Here is a 13,020-nt window from a genome sequence, read left to right as displayed (position 1 = left end):
GGAGTTTTTCCACAATTAGATGGTTTTATCACAAGAATGTACTGGAATCCTCAGATTTTTACTAATTCCCACAAAAAACGCCAGAGAAATTCGGCCTCAATTGTAAACATAAAAAAATAGTCCTCAAGTTCAGTCTATCTACACAAATTTTGTGCTATATAAACATGAATTCAAATATTTGAAAGCAAATTCAAGTGAAAACGCTCCGTAAAGTAGCCGGAGTTGTAAATATTATCAATTTTCAGGTCATTTCGCAGCTTTACACTGGTATTATCCGTGATTGAAAACGGCAGGTAATGTAGTAAACATCTATTTACTTTTATTTCAGGTGTTTTTTGAAAGTTTTTAATCATTTCTGGAAACTATAATTGCGTATTTTTAGAGTTTTACCACAATTAGAGAGTTTTATCATAAGTATGTACTGGAATCGTCAGATTTTTACTAATTCCCACAAAAAACGCCAGAGAAATTCGGCCTCAATTGTAAACATAAACAGTATAGTCCTCACTTACAGTCTTTCTACACTAATTTTCAGCTGTATAAACATGAATTCCTAATATTTGAAAGCAAATTCATGTGAAAACGCTCCCTGCGGTAGCCGCAAATGTAAATATTATCAGGTTTCTGGTCAAGTCCCAGCTTTCCACTGGTAATCTCCGTCATTGACAACGCAGGAAATGAAGTAAGAATCTATTTACTTTTATTTCAGGTGTTTTTTGCAAATTTTTAATCATTTCTGGAAACTATAATAGCGTATTTTTAGAGTTTTACCACAATTAGAGGGTTTTATCACAAGAATGTACTGGAATCGTCAGATTTTTACTAATTCCCACAAAAAACTCCAGAGAAATTCGGCCTCAATTGTAAACATAAAGAGTATAGTCCTCACTTACAGTCTTTCTACACAAATTTTGAGCTGTATAGACATGAATTCCTAATATTTGCAAGAAATTTCAAGTGAAAACCCGCCCTAAAGTAGCCGGAGTTGTCAATATCATGAGTTTTCTGGTCAAGTCCCAGCTTTCCACTGGTAATCTTCGTGATTGAAAACGGCAGGAAATGTAGTAAGAATCTATTTACTTTTATTTCAAGTGTTTCTTACACGTTTTTAGTCATTTCTGGAAACTATAATTGCGTATATTAAGAGTTTTACCACAATTAGAGAGTTTTCTCACAAGGGTGTACTGGAATCGTCAGGATTTTAACTGATTCCCACAAAAAAAGCCAGAGAAATTAGGCCTCAATTGTAAACATAAACAGAATATTCTTCAAGAGCAGTCTTTCTACACAAATTTTTAGCTATATAAACATGAATTCAAATATTTGAAAGCAAATTCAAGTGAAAACGCTCCGTAAAGTAGCCGGAGTTGTAAATATTATCAATTTTCTGGTCATTTCCCAGCTTTCGACTGGTATAATAAGTGATTGAAAACGGCAGGAAGGGGATCCAAGATGGCGGCGATATAGGCAGAGGTGTCCCAGGTCGTGTCCCGGAGCAAATGGAAGCTGAAGCTAGTAACACTCACACCGAATTGGCGAAATTGCTCAGCTGGTGAGAGGGTTTGCAGCCGGGAAGCGCAGAACTCCCCTGGAAAGGTAAAAAAAAAACCAGGGATTTGGGCAGGAAAGTTTGCCTGACCTCTGAGCCCAGAGAGTCGGAGGGAGACCGCGTGGCAGACAGCCGCGTCCTTTGGGACAGGCACAGCCCCTGACGGGGGAAAGGAGAACCGCGGGATTCCTGGCGCCGCCAGGGAAATTGAGAGCTGGGTTCTGTGATCACGGAGGACTGAGCCTAAAGGGGGCAGCCTGAAGAGCTGACCTGACCATGCAGTCCCGGTAAGAGAAGAAGCTTACAGAAACCAAGCCTTCCCCGTTTCCGCGGCCGGCATTTGTTTGTTTGTTTACACTGAATCCTGTTCATGGGACATTTCGGATACAGACACTCACCTGTGCTGAAGAGAGGGAGAGTGTGCTGAGGAGTGGAATCTGGGGAGAGACTGGGGAAAGAGGGGGAGCCGGGAGAGGTGGTAGTGAGTTGAGTGCTGAGACACCCCTGAGGCCAGGACTGGGGCAGCCACCGGCTCCTGAGAGGGAGTCTCCTCCCCCCAGCCCCCAGGCAAGGAGCACAGCCACACCCAGATTCCACCCTGAACGAGATCAAGGATTAAGATAACCTGATCAGTCCCTGGGAGTTAACAGGGTCTGGCCTATAGGGGGATTTTCAATCCCAGCAACAACATAGCGCCAGTAACTAACTACTATGCAGTCAGCTCTGGGCAGTGAACTTCCACTGGACAGAGAGGCCCTATAGCCTCAGAGGCCAACCCCAGAACACTGCCACCCAGAGGCTGACCCACAAACTGACTCTTTGCTAAACACAAAATAAGGCAGTCTGGGAAATAAATGCGGCATGCTTTAAAATAAGGACTGTGGTTTACAACACAGAGGAACAGTATATCGCAGGGAATCTCAACACTCTCCTGAATACCTGGAAGGTCTAAGGTGAGCCACACTGAAGAATAGAAGAAACGAAGGACATTCACTACTGCAATTTTTTTTTCTTTTTTCACTTTTTAACTAAGAAACCAATTTATTTTTTATTTTTTTTTCTGTTTTTTTTTTCTTCTTTTTCCATCACCTGATTTTACCCTTTTAATTACTACCTTCTTATTTTTAACCAGTATTATTACTGCTACCATTTTACCATTTTTTAAAGTGCCATTTTATTTTTTCCTTACTTTATTTTGGGATTAGTGTTCACCATTCTATTTTCATCGTTATATTATTGGTTGTTTCTAGTTTGCATTCATATCCAGGGAGCTGTTGCTGGAATTTGTTGAGATTAATGGCTGTTCTATAGGAGTATTCTCCTCATATAAAAAGTCTCTTCCCCTCTTCCACTTCATTCTCTCTTTTCGCTCTTTTTTTTTTCCTTTTCTTTTCTCGCTTTTATTTTCCCCCTTCCTTTTTCCCAATTTCATTTTTGCACTCCCTTTTTTTGGTCCCTACTTTTCTTTTCCTTTCTCACTTTTATCTTTTTCTCTTCCTTCTTCCTTATCCCCTAATTCTCTTAATTCAGGTGGTCACCTTTACTTGGGGTTATTAATATCGTAAATATATTTGTGTATAGTGCCTGGTACGTGGTGCCTTGTTGTGTTGTATTTTGTGCCTTTAAATCAACGCAGCAGATCCAAGCAACAGCAACCTCCTGAGAACCACATCCTCTGCTGAGGAACAGCAGCTGTACGTGAAACCTCGCCCCACCAGCCAGAAGAGCCACCACAGCTGTGAACAGCACCCACCAGAGGAGCTGCTGACAACTGAAGAGCAGCTGCTACCGCAACCGCCCGAAGAGCAACCACAGACCAAGGAGTCACTGCCACCAAGGGAGCAACCACTGAACAACTCAACGTCTAGATATGTCATTGAGATCAAACATGGGTAGACAAAGAAACCCCCAAAGGAAAGAGAAGGAGGACTCTCCAGAAAAGCAGCTAAGTAATACAGAGGCATGCAACATGACAGATAAAGAATTCAGAATAAGGATCCTAGAGTGCATAAACCGGATGGAGGAAAAAATCGACAACCTCTTCAAGAAGCAAGAAGAAACAGATGAAAAAATCTATAACATATGGAAGAAGCTAGAGGAAACAGATGAAAAAATCGATAACATATGGAAGAAGCTAGAAGAAACAGATGAAAAAATCAACAACCTAAGTAAGACCCAAGAGGAAATGAAGAGTGATATAGCTGCAATGAAAAACCCCATTGAAAGTATCAACAGTAGACTAGGAGAAGCGGAGGACCGAATAAGTGAATTAGAAGACAAGGAAGCAAAACACACCCAAAATGTACGGCAATTGGAGAAAAAAATTAAAAGACAGGAGGAGAGCCTAAGGGAGCTTTGGGACAACATGAAACGAAACAACATACGAATAATAGGAGTACCAGAACAGCAGAAGGATGAACAAGGATTAGAAAACCTACTCGAAGAAATAATATCAGAAAACTTTCCTGAGATGGGGAAGAAAAAAGTCACACAAGCCCAGAGAGTCCCAAACAAGGTGAACCCGAAAAGACCCACACCAAGACACATCATAATCACCATGGCAAATGTTCAGGACAAAGAGAGAATCTTACAGGCTGCAAGAGAGAGACGGAAAGTTACATACAAGGGATCTCCCATTAGATTGTCAAATGACTTCTCAACAGAAACACATCAGGCAAGAAAAGAATGGACTGAAATTTACAAAGTGATGCAAAGCAAAGGACTGAATCCAAGAATACTCTATCCAGCAAGGCTATCATTCAAACTTGAAGGGGAAATAAGGAGCTTCACAGACAAAAAAAGGCTAAGGGAGTTTGTCACCACCAAGCCAGCATTGCAAGGAATGCTAAAGGGACTGATATAAAAATAAGAAATAAAAAGCTCAGAAAGAAAACAGCCACACAAAAAAAGAAATGGCTACAAACAAGTACCTTTCAATAATAACTTTAAATGTAAACGGACTAAATGCTCCAACCAAAAGACATCGAGTGGCTGAATGGATAAAAAAACATGACCCATACATCTGCTGTCTACAAGAAACCCACCTCATTAGAAGGGACTCACACAGACTGAAAGTGAAAGGATGGAAAAATATCTTTCAGGCAAATGGAAAGGAAAAGAAAGCTGGGGTAGCAATACTTATATCGGACAAAATAGACCTCAAAGTGAAGGCCTTAACAAGAGATAAGGAAGGCCACTTCATAATACTAAAGGGATCAATACAACAAGAAGATATAACCCTGGTAAACATATATGCACCCAATGTAGGAGCACCCAAATTCATAAAAAAAACTCCTGGAAAATATCAAAGGAGAGATCGACAACAATACAATCATAGTAGGGGACTTTAATACACCATTGACAGCACTGGATAAGTCCTATAGACAAACAACCAGCAAAGATATAGCAATCCTAAATGATTCACTAGATCAGATGGACTTAATAGACATCTTCAGAACACTTCACCCCAAAGCCAGAGAATATACGTTCTTCTCAGGTGCTCATGGGACATATTCAAAAATAGACCACATTCTGGGTCACAAGCAAAGTATCCCCAAATTCAAGAAGATTGAAATCATAAAAAGCGTCTTCGCAGACCACGATGGCATAATATTAGAAATAAACTACAATAAAAACAACCCAAAATACTCAAACACCTGGAAGCTGAATAGCATGCTATTAAATATTGATTGGGTTACCAATGAGATCAAAGAAGAAATTAAAAACATCCTGGAAACTAATGACAATGAAAACACAACAATCCAAAACCTATGGGACACATTGAAAGCAGTCCTGAGAGGGAAGTTTATAGCTCTACAGGCCTATCTCAAAAAACAAGAAAAAATGGTAGTAAATCATCTAACTCTACAACTCAAAGAATTAGAAAGAGAGCAACAAGAAAACCCCAGAGTGAGCAGAAGGAAGGAGATAATAAAGATTAGAGCAGAAATAAATGACATAGAGAGCAAAAAAACAATACAGAAAATCAATGAAACCAAGAGCTGGTTCTTTGAAAGGATAAACAAGATTGATAAACCTCTAGCCAGACTCACCAAGAAGCAGAGAGAGAGGACCCAAATAAATAAAATCAGAAACGATAGAGGCGAAATAACAACAGACCCCACAGAAATACAAATGATTGTTAAAAAATACTATGGACAGCTTTACTCCAACAAACTAGACAACCTGGAGGAAATGGACAAATTCCTAGAAAAATACAACATTCCAAAACTCAATCAGGAAGAATCTAAAAATCTCAACAGGCCAATAACTATGGAAGAAATTGAAGCAGTCATCAAAAAGCTTCCATCAAACAAAAGCCCAGGACCAGATGGCTTCACAGGGGAGTTTTACCAAACATTCAAGGAAGAACTAAAACCTATCCTCCTCAGACTACTACAAAAAATTCAAGAGGAAGGAACACTTCCAAGCTCATTCTATGAAGCCAGCATCACCCTAATACCAAAACCAGGTAAAGACAACACAATGAAAGAGAATTACAGGCCAATATCCCTCATGAACATAGATGCCAAAATCCTCAACAAAATCTTAGCAAATCGGATCCAGCAGTACATCAGAAAGATCATACACCATGACCAAGTAGGATTTATCCCAGGGATGCAAGGATGGTACAATATGGGCAAATCAATAAACGTGATACATCACATAAACAAATTGAAAGAAAAAAACCACATGGTCATATCAATTGATGCAGAAAAAGCATTTGACAAAATTCAACACTCATTTTTGATAAAAACTCTCAGCAAGGTGGGAGTAGAAGGATCATACCTCAACATAATAAAAGCCATATATGACAGGCCCACAGCCAACATCATACTCAACGGACAAAAACTAACACCATTTCCCCTAAGAACAGGAACAAGACAGGGATGCCCACTCTCACCACTCCTGTTCAACAGAGTACTGGAAGTGTTAGCCATTGCAATTCGGCAAGAAGAAGAAATAAAAGGCATCCAAATTGGAAAAGAGGAAGTAAAACTGTCCTTATTTGCAGACGACATGATATTATACATACAAAACCCTAGAGATTCCATCAAAAAGCTACTAGACTTAATACATGAATTTGGCAATGTAGCAGGATACAAAATTAACCCCAAGAAATCTGAGGCATTTCTATACACCAATAGTGAACTTTCAGAAAGAGAGATTATAAAAACAATCCCGTTTACCATTGCACCAAAAAAATTAAGCTACCTAGGAATAAACTTAAATAAAGAGGTAAAAGACCTCTACTCAGAAAACTACAGGACGTTGAAAAAAGAGATAGAGGAAGACATAAACAGATGGAAGAACATACTGTGTTCATGGATTGGTAGAATCAACATCATTAAAATGTCCATACTACCCAAAGCAATCTATAAATTCAACGCACTTCCCATTAAAATACCAACAGCATACTTCAGAGATCTAGAACGAACTTTCCAAAAATTCATCTGGAATAAAAGAAGACCCCGAATAGCTGCAGCAATCCTGAAAAAGAACAAAGTAGGTGGGATCTCAATACCAGATATCAAGTTGTATTACAAAGCCACTGTTCTCAAAACTGCCTGGTACTGGCACAAGAATAGGCACATAGATCAATGGAATAGAATAGAGAGCCCAGAAATCAGCCCGAACCAATATGCTCAATTAATATTTGACAAAGGAGGCAAGAACATACAATGGAGCCAAGATAGTCTCTTCAATAAATGGTGTTGGGAAAATTGGACAGATATATGCAAGAAAATGAAACTAGAACACCAACTTACACCATATACAAAAATAAACTCAAAATGGATAAAGGACTTAAATGTACGACAGGATACAATAAAAATTCTAGAAGAATCCAAAGGCAAGAAAATTTCAGACATATGCCGAAGCAATTTCTTCACTGATACAGCTCCTAGGGCACTTGAAACTAAAGAAAAAATGAACAAATGGGACTACATCAAAATAAAAAGCTTCTGCACAGCAAAAGAAACCATCAACAAAACAACGAGAAAACCCACTGTGTGGGAAAACATATTTGCCAATGACATATCTGATAAGGGCCTAATCTCCAAAATTTATAGGGAACTCAGACAACTTAACAAAAGGAAGATAAACAATCCAATCAAAAAATGGGCAAAGGACCTAAATAGACACCTTTCAAAAGAGGACATTCAGAAAGCCAAGAGACATATGAAAACATGCTCAAAGTCACTAATCATCCGAGAGATGCAAATCAAAACAGCAATGAGGTACCATCTCACACCTGTCAGACTGGCTATCATCAACAAATCAACAAACGACAAGTGCTGGAGAGGTTGTGGAGAAAAAGGAACACTTGTGCACTGCTGGTGGGAATGCAGACTGGTGCAGCCACTATGGAAGACAGTATGGAGTTTCCTTAAAAAACTGAAAATGGAACTCCCATTTGACCCTGTGATCCCACTTCTAGGAATATATCCCAAGGAACCAGAAACACCAATCAGAAAGGATATATGCACCCCTATGTTCATAGCAGCACAATTCACCATAGCTAAGATCTGGAAACAGCCTAAGTGCCCATCAGTAGATGAATGGATTAGAAAACTGTGGTACATCTACACGATGGAATACTATGCTGCTGTAAAAAGGAAGGAACTCTTACCATTTGCAACGTCATGGATGGAACTGGAGAGCATTATGCTAAGTGAAATAAGCCAGTCAATAAAGGAAAAATACCACATGATCTCACTCATTCATGGACAATAGAGACCATTATAAACTTTTGAACAATAATAGATACAGAGGCAGAGCTGCCTCAAACAGATTGTCAAACTGCAGCGGGAAGGCCGGGGAGGGTTGGGGGGCAGGAGGTAGTGGGGTAAGAGATCAACTAAAGGACTTGTATGCATGCATATAAGCATAACCAATGGACATAAGACACTGGGTGATAGGGGAGGCTAGGGGACTGTCTAGGGCGGGGGGATAAAATGGATACATATGTAATACCTTTTGTAATACTTTAAGCAATAAAAAAAAAATTTAAAAAAAAAAGAAAAAAGAAAACGGCAGGAAATGTAGTAAGCATCGATTTACTTTTATTTCAGTTGTTTTTTGCAAGTTTTTAATCATTTCTGGAAACTATAATTGCATATTTTTAGAGTTTTACCACAATTAGAGAGTTTTATCACAACTATGTACTGGAATCGTCAGATTTTTACTAATTCCCACAAAAAACGCCAGAGAAATTCGGCCTCAATTGTAAACATAAACAGTATAGTCCTCACGTGCAGTCTTTCTACACAAATTTTGAGCTATATAAACATGAATTCAAATATTTGAAAGCAAATTCAAGTGAAAACGCTCCGTAAAGTAGCCGGAGTTGTAAATATTATAAATTTTCAGGTCATTTCCCAGCTTTCCACTGGTATAATCTGTGATTGAAAACGGCAAGAAATGTAGTAAGCATCGATTTACTTTTATTTCAGTTGTTTTTTGCAAGTTTTTAATCGTTTCTGGAAACTATAATTGCATATTTTTAGAGTTTTACCACAACTAGAGAGTTTTATCACAAGTATGTACTGGAATCGTCAGATTTTTACTAATTCCCACAAAAAAACGCCAGAGAAATACGGCCTCAATTGTAAACATAAAGAGTATAGTCCTCACTTACAGTCTTTCTACACAAATTTTGAGCTGTATAGACATGAATTCCCAATATTTGAAAGCAATTTCAAGTGAAAAGCCGCCCTAAAGTAGCCGGAGTTGTCAATATGATCAGGTTTCTGGTCATGTCCCAGCTTTCCACTGGTAATCTGTGTGATTGAAAATGGCAGGAAATGTAGTAATAATCTATTTCCTTTCATTTCAAGTGTTTCTTACAAGTTTTTAATCATTTCTGGAAACTAAAATTGCGTATTTAAGAGTTATACCACAATTAGAGAGTTTTCTCACAAGGATGTACTGGAATCGTCAGATTTTTACTAATTCCCACAAAAAACGCCAGTGAAATTCGGCCTCAATTGTAAACATAAAGAGTATAGTCCTCACTTACAGTCTTTCTACACAAATTTTGAGCTGTATAGATATGAATTCCTAATATTTGAAAGAAATTTCAAGTGAACACCCGCCCTAACGTAGCCGGAGTTGTCAATATCATCAGTTTTCTGGTCATGTCCCAGCTTTCCACTGGTAATCTCCGTGATTGAAAATGGCAGGAAATGTAGAAAGAATCTATTTCCTTTTATTTCACGTGTTTCTTACAAGTTTTTAATCATTTCTGGAAACTATAATAGCGTATCTTTGGAGTTTTACCACAATTAGTGGGTTTTATCACAAGAATGTATTGGAATCGTTAGATTTTTACTAATTCCCACAAAAAACGCCAGAGAAATTCAGCCTCAATTGTAAACATAAAAAGAATAGTCCTCACGTTCAGTCTATCTACACAAATTTTGTGCTATATGAACATGAATTCAAATATTTGAAAGCAAATTCAAGTGAAAACGCTCCGTTAAGTAGCCGGAGTTGTAAATATTATCAATTTTCAGGTCATTTCGCAGCTTTCCACTGGTATTATCCGTGATTGAAAACGGCAGGTAATGTAGTAAACATCTATTTACTTTTATTTCAGGTGTTTTTTGAAAGTTTTTAATCATTTCTGGAAACTATAATTGCGTATTTTTAGAGTTTTACCACAATTGGAGAGTTTTATCACAAGTATGTACTGGAATCGTCAGAATTTTACTAATTCCCACAAAAAATGCCAGAGAAATTCGGCCTCAATTGTAAACATAAACAGTATAGTCCTCACTTACAGTCTTTCTACACTAATTTTCAGCTGTATAAACATGAATTCCTAATATTTGAAAGCATATTCATGTGAAAACGCTCCCTGCGGTAGCCGCAAATGTAAATATTATTAGTTTTCTGGTCAAGTCCCAGCTTTCCATTGGTAATCTCCGTCATTGACAACGCAGGAAATGAAGTAAGAATCTATTTACTTTTATTTCAGGTGTTTTTTGCAAATTTTTAATCATTTCTGGAAAATATAATAGCGTATTTTTAGAGTTTTACCACAATTAGAGGGTTTTATCACAAGAATATACTGGAATCGTCAGATTTTTACTAATTCCCACAAAAAACTCCAGAGAAATTCGGCCTCAATTGTAAACATAAAGAGTATAGTCCTCACTTACAGTCTTTCTACACAAATTTTGAGCTGTATAGACATGAATTCCTAATATTTGAAAGAAATTTCAAGTGAAAACCCGCCCTAAAGTAGCCGGAGTTGTCAATATCATGAGTTTTCTGGTCAAGTCCCAGCTTTCCACTGGTAATCTCCGTGATTGAAAACGGCAGGAAATGTAGTAAGAATCTATTTACTTTTATGTCAAGTGTTTCTTACACGTTTTTAGTCATTTCTGGAAACTATAATTGCGTATATTAAGAGTTTTACCACAATTAGAGAGTTTTCTCACAAGGATGTACTGGAATCGTCAGGATTTTACCTGATTCCCACAAAAAATGCCAGAGAAATTAGGCCTCAATTGTAAACATAAACAGAATATTCCTCAAGAGCAGTCTTTCTACACAAATTTTTAGCTATATAAACATGAATTCAAATATTTGAAAGCAAATTCAAGTGAAAACGCTCCGTAAAGTAGCCGGAGTTGTAAATATTATCAATTTTCTGGTCATTTCCCAGCTTTCCACTGGTATAATAAGTGATTGAAAACGGCAGGAAATGTAGTAAGCATCGATTTACTTTTATTTCAGTTGTTTTTTGCAAGTTTTTAATCATTTCTGGAAACTATAATTGCATATTTTTAGAGTTTTACCACAATTAGAGAGTTTTATCACAACTATGTACTGGAATCGTCAGATTTTTACTAATTCCCACAAAAAACGCCAGAGAAATTCGGCCTCAATTGTAAACATATACAGTATAGTCCTCACGTGCAGTCTTTCTACACAAATTTTGAGCTATATAAACATGAATTCAAATATTTGAAAGCAAATTCAAGTGAAAACGCTCCGTAAAGTAGCCGGAGTTGTAAATATTATAAATTTTCAGGTCATTTCCCAGCTATCCACTGGTATAATCTGTGATTGAAAACGGCAAGAAATGTAGTAAGCATCGATTTACTTTTATTTCAGTTGTTTTTTGCAAGTTTTTAATCGTTTCTGGAAACTATAATTGCATATTTTTAGAGTTTTACCACAACTAGAGAGTTTTATCACAAGTATGTACTGGAATCGTCAGATTTTTACTAATTCCCACAAAAAAACGCCAGAGAAATACGGCCTCAATTGTAAACATAAAGAGTATAGTCCTCACTTACAGTCTTTCTACACAAATTTTGAGCTGTATAGACATGAATTCCCAATATTTGAAAGAAAATTCAAGTGAAAACCCGCCCTAAAGTAGCCGGAGTTGTCAATATGATCAGGTTTCTGGTCATGTCCCAGCTTTCCACTGGTAATCTCCGTGATTGAAAATGGCAGGAAATGTAGTAATAATCTATTTCCTTTCATTTCAAGTGTTTCTTACAAGTTTTTAATCATTTCTGGAAACTAAAATTGCGTATTTAAGAGTTATACCACAATTAGAGAGTTTTCTCACAAGGATGTACTGGAATCGTCAGATTTTTACTAATTCCCACAAAAAACGCCAGTGAAATTCGGCGTCAATTGTAAACATAAAGAGTATAGTCCTCACTTACAGTCTTTCTACACAAATTTTGAGCTGTATAGATATGAATTCCTAATATTTGAAAGAAATTTCAAGTGAAAACCCGCCCTAACGTAGCCGGAGTTGTCAATATCATCAGTTTTCTGGTCATGTCCCAGCTTTCCACTGGTAATCTCCGTGATTGAAAACGGCAGGAAATGTAGAAAGAATCTATTTCCTTTTTTTTCAAGTGTTTCTTACAAGTTTTTAATCATTTCTAGAAACTATCATTGCGTATATTAAGAGTTTTACCACAATTAGAGAGTTTTCCCACAAGTATGCACTGGAATCGTCAGGATTTTAACTGATTCCAAAAAAAAAAGCCAGAGAAATTAGGCCTCAATTGTAAACATAAACAGTGTAGTCCTCACTTACAGTCTTTCTACACTAATTGTCAGCTGTATAAACATGAATTCCTAATATTTGAAAGCAACTTCATGTGAAAACGCTACCTGCAGTAGCCGCAAATGTAAATATTATCAGTTTTCTCATCATTTCCCAGCTTTGCACTGGTACTTTCCGTCTTGACAACGCAGGAAATGAAGTAAGAATCTATTTACTTTCATTTCAAGTGTTTCTTACACGTTTTTAATCATTTCTCGAAACTATCATTGCGTACTTTTAGAGTTATACCACAATTAGAGAGTTTTCTCACAAGGATGTACTGGAATCGTCAGGATTTTACCTGATTCCCACAAAAAACGCCAGAGAAATTAGGCCTGAATTGTAAACATAAACAGAATATTCCTCAAGAGCAGTCTTTCTACACAAA

Source organism: Myotis daubentonii, chromosome X, assembly GCF_963259705.1.
Source record: "Myotis daubentonii chromosome X, mMyoDau2.1, whole genome shotgun sequence".
Lineage (NCBI taxonomy): Eukaryota > Metazoa > Chordata > Mammalia > Chiroptera > Vespertilionidae > Myotis > Myotis daubentonii.
Note: the sequence above shows the minus strand (reverse complement) of the source record.